At 51.9% G+C, this 22,082-nt stretch overlaps 1 protein-coding gene and 1 long non-coding RNA gene across 7 annotated transcripts in view; one reads left to right on the plus strand and one right to left on the minus strand.

Annotated features, from left to right (window-relative positions):
- The window catches only part of Gng7 (G protein subunit gamma 7), a 63,777-nt gene that overhangs the window by 14,772 nt on the left and 26,923 nt on the right, over nt 1-22,082 (plus strand). For 4 of the 6 annotated variants that reach the window (XM_017595070.3, XM_039079813.2, XM_039079815.2 and 1 more), the window contains one exon: nt 2,623-2,677. The gene's annotated coding sequence lies outside the window, so the exon portion shown is untranslated. 6 annotated transcript variants of the gene reach the window in all.
- Nucleotides 506-13,250, minus strand: LOC102553301 (uncharacterized). The gene is made up of 2 exons (XR_005487456.2): nt 8,765-13,250; nt 506-997 (listed from the first exon to the last, which is right to left on the minus strand). It is a non-coding gene; the product is annotated as an uncharacterized LOC102553301 (long non-coding RNA).

Here is a 22,082-nt window from a genome sequence, read left to right on the forward strand (position 1 = left end):
GCTTGTCTCCTTGTTGATTCACTGCCACTCTCAAGGTGACAGTGAAGATTAACACCAAAATCACACTGAGACAGGAAGATAACTGAATTCGAGGCTAGCCTGGACTGCATAGTGGGAACCCTGGTTCCAATAAACCAGCAGATGCGTGATCGGTGGGCCTTCCTAAGCATGAACGGTTATTTAAGTTTCTTTAAGTCTATTCCCAGGGTGCACTGGGCAGGGATGTTTGTTTGTAGTTTGTTTGTTTGAGACAGGGTTTCTCTGTGTAACTCTGGCGGTCCTGGAACTCGCTCTGTAGATCAGGTTAGCCTCTATAGGCCAGAGATCCTCCCGCCTCTGCCTCCTGAGTGCTGGGATGAAAGGCGTGCGCCTCATCCGCCACTGCTGCCACCACCACCTGGCTTGTTCGAGTATTTCAAGCATCTTGTCCATTTAGGTATCACAGTAGGTTAATGGGAAGATGAAATTTGGGACCACGGCTGTTGGGACTTATACGAGCTAAAAATGTACTTAAAAAATTTTAATGGGTCTGACTGGGACTGGTGGCAATGGGCAGGATTTAAAAACATATGTTTTTGCTTCTGACCTGAAGTTTGGTATCTGGCACCGACAAGGATCCCTAACGTCTGTGACGTCATTCCCCGGGGCTCTGATGCCCCTTCTGGACTTTGAGGGCATTGCATGCACTTGGCCAATATATGCGCATGGCTGTGCGTGAACATGTGTATGTAAGTTTTCTCACGGTCACCTCCTCATGGCTGTTCCTGCTCAGTCTCCACGACGGGACCTTGAGATGTCGGGGACACGCGTGTCTGTTACCCTAGGTGCGGAGTGGGTGGAAGTCCGTGATGCTGCGGCCTGGGTGACCACCCTGGGGATGCTCCCTAGATCCGGTCTGGAGGATGCAGGGCTGAGGGTGTGTCTCCGTGTCGCTGCTGGGTGTCTTCTCATGTCCCTTCCAACAGACCTCATTCTCCAAGACGATACTCTCTGCCCACTGCAGACAAGGGCGGGAAGGGATCATGAGTCAGAGTCTAGGGAACAAGGAGGGTTGTCAGTCTGGTGTCGTCCAAGGGGACCTGGAGTCGTCTGAGGCTGCTGAGAATAAGCGCGGGCAAGGGAGACCACCCGAAGGTTCTAAAAGAGGGCAGAGACAAGATATCCAGGGCACCAGGGCAGCTCGGCGACCCGCAGCGGTGTCTGGGGACACCCGGGAGTTCTTGGCAGAGTGGGGCTGCTGCACGCCCCACAGGGAACCAGGCCAAAGCCACGGCGCTTAGGAGGGACCCTGAGTTAATTATTTAGGAACATTTTCTCTGCTCAGCATAGGCCCCTGCACACACTCCGTGTGGACAGGTAGTATCTCTCCGGGAACCCTAGCTTCTGAGATAAACTCCTTCTCCACACAAAACGCACCCCAACTCCTCCTAAATGACGCTGTCCAGTCTGTGTCTGAGCACGTGTGAAACTCAGTTTCCTGAAGTGTGACTGCGGGACAGCTGGATGGCAGACACCCAGGGCCCCGGCTCTGGCACGTTCATTACCCATCCAATCTCTGCCTGAACTAGCCTCGGCGCCTGCAACGTTCTGGCCGCTTCCTGCAGCGACGCTGCCATCTGCAGGCGGTGGCCGGCATCACAGCTGTCTGTGACACCATGCAAAAACTCTGGGTAGAGCGCTCTCCCAGAATGCACCGGGCCCCGGGTAGCCCCAGCACCATATAAGCCAGCCTAGTGAGGACAAAACAAAACAAAAACAACATGTGATTTCATCACCGAAGAATCTGAGGCAGGAGGATAGTGAGTCTAAGGCCAGTTATACATAGTCACTACATAATGAAATCTTGTCTCAATAAAATAAAAATAAAATAAAATAAGGTCTGGCTAGAGGGCTTAACAGATAAAAGGGTCTTGCTGTCAAGCCTGAGGTCATGAGATTGAGTCCCAGAACCACCAACCCTCTCGATAGATAGATAGATAGATAGATAGATAGATAGATAGATAGATAGATAGACAGACAGACAGACGGACGGATAAATGTACAAAAAAACAAACTCGAAAACCGTCTTGGGGATACAGGGATTTGAATCATGTTGGGCAAACCCAGCATTTATTGAGCTCCCACTGTATACAACCTGCTTTGTAGAAATGAACTGGTTTAATCCTCAAAGAGGTTGTGAGTACTGAGCGTGCCTGCAACTGGGAATTTTCGCGCGTGTCCCTGCAACAGCGGCAGAAGAGGCACACCGTGAACCTGAGCGCCCAGGCAGAGGCCAAGTGCCAGACTTCTGACCCTGCAGTGCCAAGATGGGCAGCCTCTGTTCCCCTGATCCTCTCTCCAGTTCTGCAGACACATGTCTCATGCTCGCCCACTCCCACCCGTGATTTCCCTTTCAAATGCGCGGGAGATTAATTATGAATTCCGCCTCATCCTTTTAGCAGATTGCTGTTCCCATCAAGTCGCCCACGCAGGCACCAAACCCTAGTTTGCCGGGGCCTCCGGAGCAGCTGGCTGAGGGTTCCTGTCGCTGCCTGGGCCGGGTGTGACCTCCCGTCCACACAGACCCAGACACCAGCCTGGCACCCTGCGGTGCCAAATTAATGCACAGTATTTCTCTTCCAGGGTGTGAAGCCTTCCTATTGGAACCTCGGTGCTGGGACAGTGGGACTCAGAGCAGGTAGGTGCTGTGCTCTGCGCTTCGCTCGCAGCTTTGAAGACTGGGCGTCAAGGTGGCTGAGGGGGCATCGGGCTGTCAGGATCGTGCAGAGACGGGGAAAGGGCAGGATGGGTCTTGATGTCTGGCAACATCAAGATATTCTGAGGGAGGCTGTGGTGCTGTGTAGGGTGACCTTGACCCCAGTCAGGGTCAGGGTGCAAAGGTCGCAGCCATGCAGTCAGCCTGTCCAGATTCTTTGGTCCTGCAGAGCATTTCCCACAACCTGTTTTGCTCACCCCGTTTCCCACATCCTCTGTTTCCTGCACCCCATTTCCTGACCTCACAGGTTGTGAGGCTCCTTCTTAGACCTAACTGGATGTGTTCGGTCCCTACATGCATTTGAAATTTGGCTTTGTTTGCTGTGCCTGTGAGGAAACATCCAAGACTGATAACTTTGTAGAAGGTTTCGCTCTGGCTAATAGTGGGGTTGAAAACTTGCAGTTAGTCTGTTTCTGTGCCTGTGTCCAAGCACCCAAGGCTGCAGCTGCTTTAGGAGGAAAAAGGGTTGTTGAGGCTCAGGCTTGTGTATGAGATGCTTCGTCTTAATCTGATTTCTGGAACTGTTACAAACTACCTAAGGCTGGAAACTTTATAAAGAAAACATTTGTTCCGACTCTCAGTTCTAGAGGCAAGGTTCGGGAGGGAGGGAGGGCAGTGTGTCCAGTTGGAAAGATCACATGGCAGCAGACTGAAGCCAGGCCGGACTTTTATTGTTTTGTGTTGAGACAGTGGCTCATTATATAGAACAGGCTGGCCTAGAACTTGCAGAAATGCTCCTGCCTCTGCCTCTTGAGTACTAGGGCATGTGCCACTACCCGGTACAGCCTTCCTTCATCTGCAGCCACTAATTCTTTCTTGGGGACCCTTGAGTGTTGGAATTAAACAAATTCCTACTGCCGGGCTAGAGAAATGGGATAAGGCACAATCATGTGCTCCTGTCTCCTGACACCTGTAGGTGGGAGCAGGACAATCAGGAATTCAAGCTACAAGTTGAATTTGAACTTGAGACCAGCCTGGGCCACCTTTCTCTCTAAAAAATAAAGTAAAATTTAAAAAGTCAGCCCAGCATGGTGGCACGCAACTTTAGTCCCAGCACTCGGAGGCAGAGGCAGGAGGATCTCTGCAAGTTTGAGGCCAGCCTGGGCTAGACAGTAAGATCCTATCTCAAAAAACCGAAAGATAGGGCTGGGGATTTAGCTCAGTGGTAGAGCGCTTGCCTAGGAAGTGCAAGGCCCTGGGTTCGGTCCCCAGCTCCGAAAAAAAAAAAAAAAAAAAAGAACCAAAAAAACCGAAAGATTAAATTTGGCTTTTATGTTGTCAGGGAACCCTGTGTGACATCAGGGCACATTGTGGAGGGCATAACTGGGGAGCCCCTGATGTGGAGCAGACAGGAGGCTGTGGGTGGCACTCGGGGTTCAGTGTGCCCCACAGAGAAGCCTCTATCCAGGTCTGAGGCCCTGACCTTTGGGGCCTATCAAGGGGCCCCTGACATGACTTTTCTGTTGCGGAAGAAGCAGTCTTTCTCTCAGGGTCCCCTCACAGAGTGGGATGCTAGATAACTCCTAAATTTTGGTTTTTTCCTTTTTTTTTTTTTTAAGTTTTTCAAGATAGGGTTTCTCTGTAGTCCTGGCTGTTCTGGAACTTGCTCTGTAGACAAGGCTGGCCTCTCAATTCAGAGATCTGCCTGCCTCTGCCTCCCAAGTGCTGGGATTGGGTTATGTACAACCACACCCAAGCATCTTTAAATTTTTTTTTTATTTTATGTGAACTGCTGTTTTGCCTACATTCGTGTCTGAGTGAGGGTGTCCGCTCCCCTAGAACTGGATTTATGGGTGTTTGTGAGCTGTCATGTGGGTCTTGGTGACTAACCAGCATACACTATGAGAGCAGCTGTTGCTCTAACTACTGAGTTCAGTCCAGTATGGGCACTTTACAAAATAAAGCACTACATGTTCTTATTCGGGCGTGTGCGCATGTCCTGGAACACGTGGAAATTTACAGGACAGTTTACTGAAACCGGGCCTCTCCTTTCCATGGGGAGTCGAACTCAGGCCTTCAGGCTTGGTGGCCAGCGTTTTTATTGCTGGGCCATCTCCCTCATCATTTTGTGCAAGTTTGGCGGGGATAGTAAACAATATCTGCTGTTACCACATGTGGCCACTAAGAGACAGGAGAGATCCGTGCGCTTCTGCACCGCAGCACGCAGGGAAGGCCTCAATGGGTGTAGCTCTCAGACAAAGCTTGGAAAAGGAAAGGAGAAGGTTGGGGTGACAATTACCACTCCATGTGCCCCAACGCCATGGACAAAACGAGAACATGTGGCCACCCAAGGCAACAGCCGGTGGGCGGGAAGCTCCTGTCACAGAGTCACAAAGGCAGACACAGTCAGCTCAGCACCTTGCGGGGCCGGGGATGACATGGCATGGCCTGGAAGCCTCACGGGAACCCTTCTCCATAAAACCCTGACTCTCAGGGATCCACATGAGCTCAGAGCCCTAGAGTGGCCCCAGCACGAGGTGTTTTTTATTCAGGTTCCCATTTTTTCTTGCGATTTGGGGGCAATTATGTGGGAACTGGTACCTTTTGTCAGGAGCTGCCTTGGTGCAGGTGGCTCAAGGCTGGTCGCCCTCCGGGTCTGTCCCAGGCACGTTAAAATTGTGCTGTTATCGGGTGTCCTGGGAACGCGCTACCGCGATACAGGTCCGCATGCAGTGCTTGGCTCACACGGTCACAGCAGCTGCCAGAACAGCAAACACAGACAGCGCCGTGTCACCATGTCATCAGGGGACACATTGTGACCCACCAGGAGTGTCCCCTGATGTCGCCCATAGTGCCTAGAACTGACTCCTTGCACAGTCTGCAACTCAGAATTCCAGAAACTTCTCAGAGCATTGAGGACTTCAAGGGTGATCACGGGGTGGGGGAGGCTCCTTCCCTCATGGCTCAGTGTGTGCATTTCCATGTGAGCAGGACTTCAGTAGAAGCAGGTGCCTGGGTGGCACAGTCTCCAGGGTTCCTGAGAACCCCTGAGCCAGAGCATCTGTGCTGAGGACAGGCTGCCCAGCAGAACTGGGGGAGACCATTAACAGATAGAGAGTGGCTAATGAAGACGCTGACAAAGAATGGCCCAGCCCCAGACACCCACAGTTCTGGGGGTGGGGACTGCCCCTATTGTACTGAAATCTCACCTAGCCATGGAGGAAGCCTCTTTGTTGTTTGAGACTTGGTCTCCTGTAGCCTAGGCTAGCTTCAGATACTCTTTATGTAGCTAATGATGACCCAGGCTCCTGATCCTCCTGTCTGCAACTCCTGAGTGCTTTCTGAGAGGTGTGTGCCACCACGTGCTAGGGACAGAGCTCAGGGCTTCACAGATGACAGGCATCTGAGCTACAAACACCTATCAACCGAGCTGCCATCACCCTGCTGGCCGAGCTGCGCGCCCATCTCGGGATCACTGTTCTTATTTTCTGCAGTGCCCTCTGGTCCCCTCCCAAGCCCCAGCAAACAGCTCCCTCCTTGAAACCCCATGCACCCAATTTACCCTTTGAAAATGGAGACCCAGAGAAGTCTGCACAGAAAGAGCTAGAAGTTTCCTCTGTGGTGGATGCTGTTGCTAAGCAACCACCTGAAGCATCAGCTTCCCCCAGAGTGGTGCTGATGCAGGAGTAGGTCATTCCTGGATTTGCTGGGCCCTAGCCTCTGCTGACTCAGTACCCATGGGGGTGACAGGCGTGTATGATGATGTGGCAAGGGTGGTAGGGACACAGGGGAGCCAGCAGAGGCTAGACATAGCTCACCCGAAGTGGGTGTTAAGCATCCCACAACACCCCAGGTCCACGACAGCGTCTGCAGAGCTAGACCCTTGCCTTGGTTTAAGGTCATTCTTACTCGTGTGTGGGAAGGGCATGCAGTACCGACAGCGGCCAGAAGTGGCGTGAGTGGCCATGTGGGACCCTCTGCAAGAGCAGTCAGGGCTCCTCCATCTCCAGCCATCTGTCCCCAGCCAGGGTCCCCAGCCAAGGTGCCCTGCATCGCTGCCCCCACTGTGCTCTTGGAGTTAGTTCACAGCGGCCGCTGGGTCACCACCTGGATAACACATCTTGATGTGTCACCACCCTCTTACCCTCCCCTCATTGCCCTATGGCTCAGGGACATCCTAAGCTCCAAGCAGCTGAGCGCAGAGAGCCCAGCCTGCAGTCTGCATGGGTGTCTGCTTCATCCCAGTGTGCATGCATGTGTGCATGCATGCCTATGTGTGTACGTGTGTGTGTGTGTGTGTGTGTGTGTGTGTGTGTGTGTGTGTTGGGCCTCTGTCCTCTAGTTGCCTGATATTTATCCCAAGTTACCCACCAACGAGTTCTGGTTACTAGCTGGGAATGGAGAGGTGACTCAGTGTGTAGTCTTTGCTGGCTGGGCTACTATGAAGACTTGAGTTCAAGTCTCCAGCATGAATGCAAACAGCTGGCTACAGTCAGAACCTGTGGTAGTTCTAGTCAGCACTGGAGAGATGGAGGCAGGAGGATGCCTGGAATCCTGGCCAGACAGTCCAGCCTAACAGGTGAACCTCAGGTTGGCTGAGACCCTGTCTTAAGAAGCAAGGCACAGGGGTTGGGGATTTAGCTCAGTGGTAGAGCGCTTGCCTAGCAAGCTCAAGGCCCTGGGTTCCGTCCCCAGCTCCGAAAAAAAAAAGAAGAAGAAAAAAAAAAAAAAAGAAGAAGAAGCAAGGCACAGAGCAACTGAAGTTGACGGCTGAGGTGAAGGAAAAAGGTTGAGGAGCCTCCCATGGCCCTGGGCAAGACCACACCTGATGTGTTGAGAACAGGGAGCGAATGGAGCCTCTGGGCAGCCTGCCTGTCACACCCCAAGGAGGAGTAAGGATCCCACGGCTTCCTGGAATGCCACATGCTGTCCCCATCGCCCTGACACATTGTGCTGAGTCAGAACTGTGCTGGGCACTCAGCCCCCATGACCCCGGGGAGCCCAGGAGTCCAGCAAGAGCAGGAGGGACAGAGAACAGGGTAGGGGTGGACATGGATCCTTGAAGTCAGAGACTCTGGCTTTGCTCGGAGAAGATGGGGAGAGACGCAGCTATGGTACTCCTAGCACACCCTTGTGTCCTGGGACGCCATGCCAGAGGCATGGGGACTCCTATTGCTCCTGGTGTATGAGACCCACTTGGTCTCAAGGGTAGGATGTCTTGAGCCCTGCAGGGTGCTGAGCAGCTCCAAGTAGATACTCCACCAGTGTGACAGCCACAATATCCCTAGAAGTCCATCTGGAGTCCCCTGGTAGGCAGAGACAACCTGGGTCAGACCCCAGAGCTTCAAGGTGACTTTCCTAGAGGAAGTGACATTGATATTCTAGTCTTATGGTGAGAGAAATCTAACATTCCTGACTGAAAAACAAGGAAATGGGGGCTCAGAGTGGTTAAAGGGTGCCCTTGTCCCAGGTTCTCAGATTACTGAGGACAGAATGTGCTCTCCCTTAGCCCTGACATCGAGTCACCTTGAACCCACAGGTGTTGGCTAAGCGTGCTGGATAACGGGGTGAGGTGGAGGATGTGGGATCCATGTTATCTTTTATTTTTTTATTTTTTCAAGACAGTTTCTCTGTGTAGCTCGGGCTATCCTGGAACTAGCTCTAGACCAGGCTAGCCTCGAACTCACAGAGATCCACCTGCCTCCCAAGTGGTGGGATTAAAGGTGTGTGTCAGCAGCACAGGGCTTCATATTTCTCTTTTTGATTTATTTATAATGTGTACAACGGTCTGCTTGCATATATGTCTGTAGGCCAGAAGAGGGCACCAGATCTCATTATAAGGTTGTTGGGAATTGAACTCAGGACCTCTGAAAGAGTAGCAGGTGTTCTTAACCTCTGAGCCTTCTCTCAGAGGTTATTTCTCTCCAGCCCAATATTTCTCTTTTTAAATCCATGGTAATACACACAACGCATAAAATCTCTCATGCCCGCACGCCGTCTTAGATCAGCAGCGTGAAGATCATTTATAAGGATACATCTGCCCTCGCTGCCTTCATCTCTGGAACTTACCATTCCCAGACTGAAGCTCCGCCCTCCTCTCGCAGGCCAGTTCTTCTCCCCGGTCCTGTCTCTGCGTCCCAGGGCTCCCGCGGCATCCTGGGAGTGGATCCCAGGTGTGTTGCTGTGTGTCCGGCTCCTGCCACTGAGCCTTGAAATCCCTCCACGAACAAGTGTCGTGTGACTTTTTTCTCATGACCAAGGAGTCCGGAGGGGATGGACTATGTCTGTTGATGGACACTTTAGGCTCTGGTTTCTGGTTTCCGGGAACCACGTTGCTATGGAGACGCCAGTGTAAGCCCGTTCCCAGGGCCCTTGCTGATCACCACTCCTGGCTCATCTCAATACCTGCGTCCCCGGGCATTGGACCCTGTGTGGGAGTGGCTGAGCCTGAGAACACATCGGTAGACCAAGCTGCCGCCTGCCACCCCCGCCGCCCCCGCAGCTGTGTGAAGAGCGGCGAACTGCACACTTCAGTAGCTGCACCTGGGGTGTGAAGCCTCGGATGCACGTGTAACCAGGGACCCAGTCACCCTCCCAGCCACAGCCCGGCGCTCGGCTCCCCTCCCAGAATCCATCGCCCCCCACACCCCCTCCGAGGCACAGATGAAGTTGAACTCCTGCCTCTGATTCCTGAGTATTGGGAAGACCAGCCTGAACTGTCTTGGGAGAAGTGGGTTCAATTCCGTTAAGTGACATTACCCACTGCGAGTCCACTTTATGATGTGTGGAATTAAAGATCAATAAATGATTTTAAGAAAATGAGGGGTGGGGAGGGAAAAAAAAAAGAAAATGAAACCCAACCTCTGGGCACGGTTCCTACAGAACATCACCCCCATCCTGTCCCTGTGCCTGGTGTATCCTCACCTCCTCTTCTGTGATGCTCTGTGACCACAGACCTGAGCCAACCTCAGCCCACATCAGGACAGTGTCAACTGTGGGAATTACTCAAGCCACCAGATCAACAGGATGTCAAAAAAAAAAAAAGATAATTGAGAAAATGATGCAAATTAGAGGGATGTGGGTGGGACTCGGAGGGCAGAGCACCTGCCAGGCAGGCAGGGGACCTGGGCTTCACCCCCATCTCCACAGGAATCAGAGCACTAGGGAGGTCAGCTCAGAGTTATCCTGGGCTGAATGGGGAGTTCAAATCCAGCCTGGGCTACATGAGACCCTGTGTCAAAAGAGAGCCGGGTGGACAGAGGTCCCACGGCAGCTGGACTTCTTAGTCTGTGTGGACAGTCACATGGGAGCCCAGGGCTGAGCAAGGGGTCCAGGGCTCCCCTATTGCAGCTGGTTGTGTACACGGCAGATTTCCTTCTGAAACTTAACTTTAGATAACCCCAAGCCTGACTCCTGGTATCTGTCCTCCTCCATGTCAGTGGGCAGAGTGCCCCGCAGCACGCCCAAGGCCCTGGTTTCTGTCTCCAGAGCCGTGAAAACTGGATATAGTAGGACAGACACACTTGTTGTCCCAGCAGTTGGGAGTTTGGAGGCAGGAGGGGTAGCCTCAGCTACATGAGACCCTGTATCAGTGCACGAACAGAACTGGGCAGTAGTGGTACTAGCCTTTAGTACCAGCACACTTGGGAAGCAGAAGGAGGCAGTCATCTGAGTTCAAGTCCAGCCTGGTCTACAAAGCGATTCCAGAACAGCCAGGAACATACTGGCTCAAGAAACCAGAAAAAAAAAAAAAAAAAAAAGAGGAAGAAGAAAAGGAGGAGGAGGAAGAGGAGGAGGAGGAGGGAGTTGGGGATTTAGCTCAGCCGTAGAGTGCTTGCCTAGCCAGCGCAAGGCCCTGGGTTCGGTCCCCAGCTCCAAGAAGAAGAGGAAGGAGGAGGAGGAGGAGGAGGAAGAGGAGGAGGAGGAGGAGGAGGAGGAGGAGGAGGAGGAGAAGAAGAAGAAGAAGAAGAAGAAGAAGAAGAAGAAGAAGAAGAAGAAGAAGAAGAAGAAGAAGAAGAAGAAGAAGAAGAAGAAGAAGAAGAAAGACAGACAGGCCTTGGTTTGCAGACCCGGGGTTCTGAGATCTCAGAGGGGCAGGTGTGGTCCTGACCAGTCCTTCACAGAGAAGTGTGGCTTGATCCTCAGGAGCTAGATTAGGTGACTGTGGGCCACAGATTCCCTTAAAGTAATGGAATCCTCTGGCTAAAGGGTTAATTCAGTTTTGTGGGGACTGTGGGTGATGTCTGGGGACACATGTGGTTGTCCCATTCAGGAGCTCTTTGCACGGAACGGGTAAGCATCAGAGACTGGGCTCAGCATCCTGCTAAGCTTGAACTCCTTATCCTCCTGCCTGAGGATCTGGGATGCTAAGATGACAGGCGTGTGACCTGCCACTCCTGGTTTTTGCAATGCTGGGGGTGGAACTCAGGGCTTCTTGCGCTCTGGACGAGCCCGGGCTCCACCCACGGAGCAGCGACCCCAAAATTTCGTTCATCAGTTGCATCATTAAATTGTGAAATACATATAGGTTTTCCTCTTTTGATACTCTCCGTGGGCTCCGTACAGCCTGGGACCCCTGACAGAGATCAGTGTTGAATCTGAAGGTTGTGCGTGGTGTGGCCACCAGGTGGCAGCACATCCCGCCGCTGGCCTTGCTCCCGCCGGGTCCCTGCAGCCTGCGTCCCACAGTCTAGACACTGGCTGGGCGGAATTCCTCTCCCCTGAAGTCAGCCCTGTCATCCCTCCCCAGTCTGCTGTCTGGCCATGCATGGGCTCAGGAGGGCTGGGGAGCCTTTGGGGAGACTTCAGGACAGAGGTGCCCCGCCTTCTGCAAGGTCCTGTGTGGCAGGAGGACCAAGAGGTCCCTGGATGGAGGGCTAGGTGGACTCTCAGGCTCCCTCTTTGGCCACAGGGCTGGGGACAGGCTGAGTTTCTGTCCTGTCCTGACTCAGGTTTACAGTTTAGAAGCAGGTGTTTGTGGGCGCCCTAGCCAGACAGAAACCAAGCCTTCGAGACAAATCTCACAGCTCCCTTGGGGCCTGGGCCATGCAAATAGGAAAAGGTGTCTTGGAGCTGTGATGTGGCTTCATAGTGACTGCTGCCTAGTGCAGGAGGTGAGGCACTGGGCTCCAACCACAGCACCTTGAAATCCAAAACAATGAAGAAAGGGAAAGGGACACTTTTACGGACCCAGGAGATGACTGGGACCTTGCATTAGGACACACAGTACTGCTGACCACGCCTCCAGACCCTCACAGGGGAGGAGGAGATTCTAGGCGGGACTCACACTGACCACACCCCAGCCCTCTTTCTACTTTATATTTTTTTAAAGATTCCCTTATTTATGTATATGAGACTTTGTTTGCACGTATGCCTGCATGGCAGAGGAGGGCATCAGATCCCCTTCTGGATGGTTGTGAGCAACCATGTGCTTGCAGGGAATTGAACTCAGGATAGCGCTTATAACCACTGAGCCATCTCTTTACTTTTTGAAACAGTCTTTTATTTATTTATTTATTTATTTTTTTTGAGGCAGGGTTTCTCTGTGTAGCCCTGGCTGTCCCGGAACTCTCTTCTGTAGATCAGGCTGCCTCGAACTTGCAGCCATCCTCCTGTCTCTGCCTCCTGAGTGCTGACATTAAAGGTGTGCGCACCACCACAGGGGAGACAAAGTCTTACTTTGGAGCTCACTGGGACTCACATCCTGCGCTCTTAGCCCTCAGAGAGCCTGGATAGCCAGTCCTGCCTGTCTTCCCTTTGTAGCATGTCCTAAGGACCTGAGAGTCAAAGCATTCACATGGGAGAGACTTCAGCCTCTAGTCCCTGAGCCCGAGCCCTGTACCCTACTCCTGTTCTGACCCCTGACAGGGAGGTGCAGGGCACACACAGTCCAGGTCACACGGGCAGCTGGACAGGCTGTGACCCTTGGCCAGAGCAGGAAGTGCTCACTGGTGCTGTCTTCGAAGCTGACAGTGTCCTAAGGAGGTCTTGGCAGGCTCCCAAAGCTTCATGGGAACACTGCAAGGTCAGAAATTCTTCAAGGGTCACCCTACCTTCCTGTCCTCCCTAGTCATGTTCACATGTGTGGTCTTAGTAATGAAAATACACAGGCTGGAGGATCAGAGCTCAGGGATAGCCTAAGCTATGTGGGGAATTTTAGGTCAGCCTGGGCTACATGGGTCTATGAAATAACATCAACGACAAAAACAACAACAAATGTACTAAAATAACAGCAGACTTCAATAAGATACATCTCCCTTAGTGAATGACTCAGGGATCCCCTTACACTCTCTGCCTGACCTTGGGAGGGCCAGGGTCCTGGGAGGCTCAACCCTGCCTGTGTGCTCACACAGAGATTCACAACAGGCAAAAGTGGGAAAGGCCAGCTCCCAGCGTTCACTTCATGAAGTATTATGCAGCCATAAACAGGAGCACCGCTCTGATAAAAACATGCAACCCTCTGATAACCACACAATGTTGGGGGACCTTAAGGACACAATGCTCAAGACACCAAAGCCCCACACTGGGGAACTTAGACACAGAAAGTGGATTGGTGGACGCCAGGGGTGGGGTGGGGGGGCTGGATAGAGGCGGAGTGAAAGCCAGGACGAAGGGTTTTTTTGCGGGGGGGGGGGGGGTTGGGGTGGTATTTTAGGACTGGAGCTTGCACAGTGTCGGGAGTGAACTTAAATACCACTGGCTCATGCGCCTACAAACGGCTCGTTTGTACTCTGCAAACTTAAACCAAAACCGAAACAAAAAACTCACACGAAAGAAACTGTTCAGGGTTTGCCCCGAGGGCGGTACCTGAGATTATGAGTCTGGGCTGGCTGGGACCCTGCAGGGACCCTGAGACTCTCTCTGACTCTCCCTAGGGCGGCAGTGTCCAGCCCTGCGGGTGTCCCTTGTCCCGTGAGGTAGCGTGGGGACAGCACCAAAGCTGTCACAGGTGCACCTGCTCAGGGACACGTGAGCCAGCCGCTGCTGGATTAAGCACTTGCGTCACTGGGGGAGAGTAACAGGTCGCTCCCGGGCTGGCAGGGTCCCGGTGAGCACCGGGAGACCTCGCCGTGGCCCCAGATGCCGAATCCCGCGGGGAAGAGCGGAGTGGGGGGTCACCTGACCCGGCTGGGGTGCGGATTGGAATGTGCTGCGTCACTGGGGACTCCGGGTTTTTCCCGGCTCAGGCTCCACCTCGGGGCACCCGAGAACCTGGTTACCCTTTTCCAGATTTCAAAACCGAGGCCTTCCTGCCATGTGCTTGTTACCGGTGGCAGCCGGAAGGCTCCGCCAGCCTTTTCTGTTCCCCACCACCCCTGCACCCCAGAGCCTGGACCCGCCACCTCTCCGCAAATGACAGTAGCCCCTGCCACAGCTCCTACAGCCTGGGGCTGCCCCGGGTCTCTTTGTGCTGGGCCTGCGGGCCCTCGCTCTAACAGCTGTGGCTGACATTTAAAGGGAAGAAATGATGAACGAGTACCGCCCCCCCCCCCGTAACCTGGCTAGGGGTTCCCCCCACCCCGCCGCGCGCAGCCCAAGCCCTCTGTCACCCTCCTGGTAATGCTCCCGTCAACGTTTGAGCGAGCCAGCCTTGCTTGCAAAGTACTTAAGTTCAATTCCAAGCACCCAGGTCGCGGGTCGGGGTCTGAGAACTGCGTGTGACTCTAGCTCTACGGGATCCGACCCCTGTGGGGGCTGGCCTGTCACACCCGTGTGCACAAAGACACAAACATATATACAAAATATTTTTTTTTCTATTCTTTTTTTCGGAGCTGGGGATCGAACCCAGGGCCTTGCGCTTGCTAGGCAAGCACTCTACCACTGAGCCAAATCCCCAACCCCCAAAAATATTTTTTAAACACCCTAAATTACACCATTATTTTTTAATGTGTTATGGAGGTCAGAGGACAACCTATTGGAGTCCCACCACGTGGGTCCTGATGCCCAGAGTTTTGAGCCTTGGCCCTGCAAGCGCCCTTAACCCGCTGAGCCACCTCAACGACCCCAAACCCAGCTTTGAAAATTAAGGTTGGTGCCTCTAACAGACCCTCATCCTTGCAGGGCAGGGCTTCCACGGAGCCGCCACCCCAGCCCCTAGGTTTGTGCTTCTAGGGCAGAGTTTTGCTGTATACCCCAATCTGCAGCAAATGGGGAGCTCACTGCCTCAGTTTAAGCGCTAGGATGGCTGCATCCTGCTCGGCTTCTAGAACTTTCTCTTACATCAGACCTTGCCGAGTACATAAATAAATGTCGGCGTCCCTCCGGCCAAGTCATATCCCCGTAAGACCCCACAGTCTAAGGAATAAGGTCCCACCCCATGACTCTGCAGCCACACTTGCTGCGTGCGTGCGTGCATGGGTGCGTGCGTGTGCGTGTGAGCGCGCGTGTGCGCGCGCGTGTCTGAGTGTGTGCGCGCGCGCGCGCGTGTGCAGGTGCGTGTGTTGGGTGGCTGAATGGTAGGCTCACCCAGCCTCCATCTTTGCCCTCGGAAACAGTCATCACAGAAGGAAGTCCCTGGCTTGTATTTAAGTGAGTTTGTTTTACTTTTGAGTTTTTGGTCACAGTGTCTCATGTAGCCCAGGCTGGCCTGTAAAATCACAGTTTGTCTGATGAATGAACATGAACTTCTGATCCTTCAGCCTCTGCCTCCGGAGTATTCGAATGATGACTGTGTGTCTATCACACTTAACTGCCTCAGCAGGTTTCCTAAGAACTCTGAATATATTTCCTTAGGATTTTTGTTATTGATTTGTTGCGATTTTTACATTTTTACATTTGACAGGCAAACGACACTGTGATTGATGGTTTTCTTCTAGCTTTTTACCCGTCTAGCTCCTTCTACGACTCATCTGTGTCCCTCCCGTCTGAATCCTGGGGATAGAATGTTCTCCTTCATTGCTTCTTTAGGTGAAAATCTTTAGCAAGGAGTTGAGGGAGAGAGACAAACTCAAGGTCATAGTTTTTGCATAATTTCTCCCTGAAAAAAATAATAACTTTTGTGAGAAGTGAAGATGGGCAGCTCAGTGGGTAGGCGGCTTCCCCATGCCAGACCCCTGAGATCAGTGCCTGGGGAAGGGCAGCTGTGACTCTGTGAGTCATCGTCTAACCTTTGCAAGTGCACACACACACAATCGCATGCACACTGCACATAACCACACACACACACACACACACACACACGTTTTCGAGATGGTCTCACATATATTCCCTGAGTTCTGGAATAACCCTCATGGCCATCACACACCTGGCTGATTAAAAAGAAAAAATATTCAAAACTTTTCCACAAAGACAGTGGGAAATCCTTAGAGCAGCTCAAGGTCAGACTTTTTTAAGTGACACAGAGGTCAAGTTGGCCCTGACACAATGCTCCCTCAGTTGGTCCTCAGAGATGCTGAAACCACAGCTTCCTGTACCCTAGTAGGTCCCCAATCCTGCACCTGGCATGCAGCCTTGCAGGTCACTCTTCAGCCTGCCCTGGCCGGGTGGGGGCGGGAAGGGGGGAGGAGACTCAGTCAGACCGGAGGGAAGGTTGGTTTTTAATCTTCTCTTTGCCGTGGCAGTGAGTGCGGGAGTGTGAGTTACACTTTGTTCGAGAAGCTTCCTGACTGTTCTCAGGATATGTGTGCGGTTGCTAGGTGACTTAAGGCGTCAGAGTTCTTGTGATCTCACTCAGCTCAGAAAGAGAAACTAGGGATCAAAGTCCAGAAACAATAAGAATCAGTGCTATACAAATGGGGTGTTCATGTGTGTAAGTGTGGGTGGGTGGATGGGTGGGTGGTTAGGTGGGTGGGTGGATGAATGGACAGATATGTGGATGGATGGATGGGTGGGTGGGTGGATGGATGGATGGACAGATATGTGGATGGATGGATTGATGGACGGACGGGTGGGTGGGTGGATGGATGGGTGGATTGGTGGATGGGTGGATTGGTGGATGGGTGGATGGATAGATGGATGGGTGGATTGGTGGATGGGTAGATGGATGGACGGACGGGTGGGTGGATGGATGGATGGATGGATGGATGGATGGATGGATGGATGGGTGGCCAAACAGGTTGATGGACGGTTCATAGGGTTCAGGAATCAAATTCAAGTCTCCGGTTTCCTTTGCAGCCAAGAGTTCCTGAGGCACAGCCAGGGCACCTGGGTCAGCAGTCTGAAAGGGGAAATAGGATGATCCAAGGTCTTCAGGAAGAGAGAATGGAAGACTCGGGTGGGTGTGTCTTGTTTATATAGACAGGTTCTCTCTGTGCGGCTTGTACTGATCTCTAGAACTCACTGAGATCTGCCTGCTCTGCCTGGGATTGAAGGCTATGCCCCCAAGTCTACTTCTAGCAACTTTATTAAGATAAAGACTTTATACAGTCTTGTGTGCCTGTCCTTCCGGTCCATTCCCAGAATATTAAGCTAGCCCAAAGTTCCCGCTTTGTCCCCGGCCACTTCCATTCCAACACTCTGAAAGCTACTTCCTGTCTCGGCGTTCCTGTCTTGGAGTCCACATGGTGTGGCCCTCGTGTCTGGGTGTCTGTCTCAGATGTCCTCAGGACCCCTCCACACTGTGGCAGAAACTGGGTGACACCCTCAGTGACAGGTAGATGTGGAATCGGGGCTTCCCGATTCTTGTCACAGGTTCCACACAAAGGTGGAGGAGCCCATCCAAACATGAGACTGTAGAAATCTGAGAAGAGGCAGGAACCTGAGATCTCAGGGATGGCGTTCTAATCACACCTGAACAAACAGACCACAAAATCAATCAATCAATCAGAAGGTTGGGCCGGAGGGTGGTCTTGGAAAAGAAGCTGGCTTCCCCGGGAAGGTGACTTGTGCTACAGTGCATGGTGTGACCAACCAACCTGGGCTGAAGAACGTGAGAGCTCAGATGGGTGCGTCACCCAGGCCACGGTGTAAGCCGGTCACTGTGAACTCGAGTTCCCACAGAGAGGCCAAGGAGAGTTACGTCATCAGAAGAGCAAAGGTCAGAGGAGGGTGGAGAAGAAATATGGTCGCTGACAGGAGAAAGTTCCACAGGGCCAGCGTCCAGCCTCAGCCTTCCTGGGCACACCCCAGCCCAGCTCTGTGCAAGTCTCCAGCTGTCAGTTTTGAGGGAAAACAACCCATGAATACTATATTTTGGTCTCTGTTACTTTTTTTGTTTGTTTGTTTAGTTTAGTTTTTGTTCTTGACACAGGGTTTCTCTGTGCTCCTCTGGCTGTCTTGGAACTCCCTCTGTAGACTAGGCTGGCCTTGAACTCAGAGACCCTCCTGCCTCGGGATACTGACATTCTGAGGTCCTCTCTTCCTCCTCAGAGGATCTGATTAATATGCAAATCCTACTGCCCTGGAGCAGGCTGTCTCCTTGCTGTTTCTCCATGGCCCTGAGGCAGCCACCCATGTCTTGCAGTGCCTCTGCAGGACCACAGACCTTAGGTTCCAGGAGACCTTTAACAAGCAGCCTTACCTCCTCTGTCCCCATTCGCCTAGCATTTATCTCCCTCTTGCCCCATCACATCGGCTGCCATTTCCAGACCAGTACCTAATGGAAGTGGAGGAGGAGGCCGGGGGTCCTTAGGTGGTCAGACTTAGCCACAAGCACCTTAACTCAGTGAGCCTTCTCTCTGGACATTATTGTCTTTTCTCGTCTTCTTCCTTTTTAAAAAATGTATTTATTTCCTCTTTTTTGTTTTTTTTTAATTTTTTTTTTTTTTTATTTTTTCCGAAGCTGAGGACTGAACCCAGGGCCTTGCGCTTGCTAGGCAAGCGCTCTACCACTGAGCTAAATCCCCAACCCCTTTTTAATTTATTTTTATTTTTTTTAATTTTTTTCCCTCTTTTTTGTATTGCCCCTTTCATGGTTTAAGGGTTAGGAAAGTTGAGCCCCCACCCCACCCCCACCCCCCACCCCCCACCCCTGGGCTACCCAGAATAGCACCAGTAGAAGGATCAGTGGAATCTGCTACACTGGACATCAGCTTGCTCCCTGTGAGGATGTAGAAAGTGCTGTTCCCTAACTGCGTGGTGAATGAGAGACAGCCGTGATGGTAATGCTGACATTGAGGCCCGGCCCTGTGAGGTTGCATAGGGATGGCATTGGCCAGGCGGAGGTGTCGAGGGAGAAGGACTTCTTTTCTTTTTAAATATTTATTTTGTATATGAGTACACTGTAGCTGTCCTCAGACAAACCAGAAGAGGACATCAGATCCCATTACAGATGGTTGTGAGCCACCATGTGGTTGCTGGGAATTGAACTCAGGTCCTCTGGAAGAGCAGTCAGTGCTCTAACCGCTGAGCCATCTCTCCAGTCCCCATTCATTGTCTTTCTTGGTGAGAGTCTGTCCCAGCCCCCTTGGGCAGCGATTGTGAGGCCTAGGCCCATGTCATTCTGGCCTCTGTTTACTGTGAACCCCTCCCTGGGCTCACCCAGTCCGGGATCTACACAGCACCCAGGTGACAGGCCTCCCCAGCAAAGGGGCAGTTGCTTTCTTTTCCACTTTTAATTTGTTAGGTTTTCTATGCCTCTGAGCTCCAAGTTGATCTCAAAACAAGATCCTCCTGCCTTCGCCTCAGTGCTCAGAAAACAGGCACACACAACTGTGTGTGTGAGTGTATGAGTATGTGAGTGTGTGTGTGTGGTGTGTGTGTGAGTGTGTGTGTGGTGTGTGTGTGAGTGTGTGTGGTGTGTCAGTGTGACTGTGTGAGTGTGTTTGTGTGAATGTGTGTGAGTGTGCATGTTTGGTGTGTCAGTGTGACTGTGTGTGTGTCAGTGTGAGTGTGTGAGAATGTGTATATGAGTGTGTGTGCATTAGTGTGAGACTGTGAGTGTGAGCATGTGGTGTGTGTGAGAATGTGTGTGGTGTGTGAGTGTGTGTGAGTGTATGTGTGTGGTGTGTCAGTGCGTGTGTTTGGGTGTGTGTATGTGAGTGTGTTTTCATGAGTGTGAGTGTGTGAGAGTGTGTATGTGTATGTGAGTATATGTGTGTGTGTCTGTGAGTGTTTCTGTGTCAGTGTGATTGTGTGTGTCAGTGTGAGTATGTGTGTGTATGAGTGTGCTTGGCATGTGTGAAAGTGTGTGTGGTATATGTGAGTGTGTGAGTCTGTGTTTGAGTGTATGAGTGTGTGTGGTGTGTGAGTGTGTGTGGTGTGTGAGTGTGAGTGTGTGAGAGTGTGAGTGTGTGAGTGTGTAAGTGTGTGTACACAGAGGCCAGAAGAGGACTTGGGTTCCCTGCTCCGTCACTGTTCATCTTATCCCCATGAGGCAGAGCCTCACTCACGGAGCTGGGCAGGGATCAGCAGCCCAGCCATCCTCCTGTCTCCGCACGCAGTGAGTGCCATTGTTCAGGGTTCAGGCATGCACAGCCCCAGGCCTATGTTCTGTGGCTGCTGGGAATTTGAACTCAGGCCTGTAAAATCCACTGACCCACTGAGCCGTGTCCTTGGCCCCTTCACATTCTTTTTTTTTTTTTTTTTTTTGGTTCTTTTTTTTGGAGCTGGGGACCGAACCCAGGGCCTTGCGCTTCCTAGGCAAGCGCTCTACCACTGAGCTAAATCCCCAACCCCCCCCTTCACATTCTTGATTCTAACCTTCTCTTGGGGACAAACCACTCACTGTAGACAAGAACACTTAGTCAGGGTTCCTATTCCTGCACAAACATCAGGACCAAGAAGCAAGTTGGGGAGAAAAGGGTTTATTCAGCTTACACTGCCACAAAGGAAGTCAGGACTGGAACTCAAGCAGGTCAGGAGGCAGGAGCTGATGCAGAGACCATGGAGGGATGTTACTTACGGGCTTGCTTCCCCTGGCTTCTCAGCTTGCTTTCTTATAGAACCCAAGACCACCAGCCTAGGGACAGCACCATCCACAATGGGCTGGGCCCTCCCCCTCTTGATCGCTAGTTGAGAAAATGCCTTATGGAGGTCTCATGAAGGCATTTCCTCAACCGAGGCTCCTTTCTCTGTGATAACTCCAGCTTGTGTCCGTTGACACACAAAACCAGCTAGTACAAATACCACCACTACCCAAGTTAGGAGTTTTCTAATGTCTCCCAGGAAGTTCTGGGATTCTGTATTTGGGTGCTGCGTGCCTGCAGAAAGTGCAGACCGTTGTGCACATGCGCAGCATCAGGAGTCCCTGCTGTCCTGTGTTCCAGGATACAGAGACACACCTCAGCTTTAATTACTCTTGCATTTCCCTTGCTGTCAATCAGTAACTTGTGTGAAGATACTCTAAGCGCACGAGTGGACTCCCGGGATTGACCTTTCTACTGCTACAATCCGTTAATGATTCCCTAATTTCAATTTCCTTCTAGAAGTTCCCGCTGGCCATCTGCTGCAGGAAAGGCTATGTCCGTTCCTTCATTCGCGCTCAGCTGTGCAGACATTTGCATGACGTTAATTCTCTTAGTTGTCTCCAAAGTGTATGGAGTTACCTCCTAGCTCGCTTTGGCTATTATTTTGCAGTAATGGGAGAGGAAACTATCATGCCTCATGCTAAAACAGAGTGCAACCCTGACCACGCCTCCAACCCCTTCACTGCGGGGATTGTGGGCGGGACTTTCTCTGACCACGCCCCCAGGTCGCTCACTGAGGGATTTCAGTGGGAGCTTCACCTTGACCACACCCCTAGTATTGCTGTAATTTCTGAGCTCTACAACTGTACCGCCACTGTGTCTCTTTTTTTTTTTTTTTTTCTTTTCTTTTTTTCGGAGCTGGGGACCGAACACAGGGCCTTGCGCTTGCGCCACTGTGTCTCGTACCAGCCCTGAAATAGTTCTAGGGAAACTTAGCTACCTATAGCTTTCCCAGTCATGTGCACTGTAAGATGTCTACATGGACGCTCACATGCATGTAACTTTTCGCAGGAAAGCTGAAACTTTGGCCATTAAAGTCTACTTCGGTGTCAACCGTGCTCGGAGGACAGATGAGGCTGCAGCATGTCAGTGGATGTGCTGTCTTTTCTTTTCGTAGCATACTTTTTAATTTGATTTTTTTTTTCTTTTTTTAAGATAGGATTTCTCGTAGAGCGCTTACCTAGGAAGCGCAAGGCCCTGGGTTCGGTCCCCAGCTCCGAAAAAAAGAACCAAAAAAAAAAAAAAAAAAGATAGGATTTCTCTGTGTAGCCCTGGCTGTTCTGTAGCCCAGGCTGCCCTCGAATTCACAGAGATACGCCTGCCTCTGCTGGGATTAAAGGCACCGCCTGGCTGCGTGACTTCCTTCTGACACAGCTTCTCTAAGTAACCCAAATATGCTATCCTCCTGCCTCACCCTCCCAATGCTGGGATCTCAGACTGGGTACCAAGTGCTGGTTTACGAATGAGCCTGAGATGGAGAATCCTTCCTTTCCTTCCCAAACATTCTCACTATCTGTCCCCAGTGAGGAAAGGCCATAGTGACA

The sequence above is a fragment of the Rattus norvegicus genome, chromosome 7, assembly GCF_036323735.1.
Source record: "Rattus norvegicus strain BN/NHsdMcwi chromosome 7, GRCr8, whole genome shotgun sequence".
Lineage (NCBI taxonomy): Eukaryota > Metazoa > Chordata > Mammalia > Rodentia > Muridae > Rattus > Rattus norvegicus.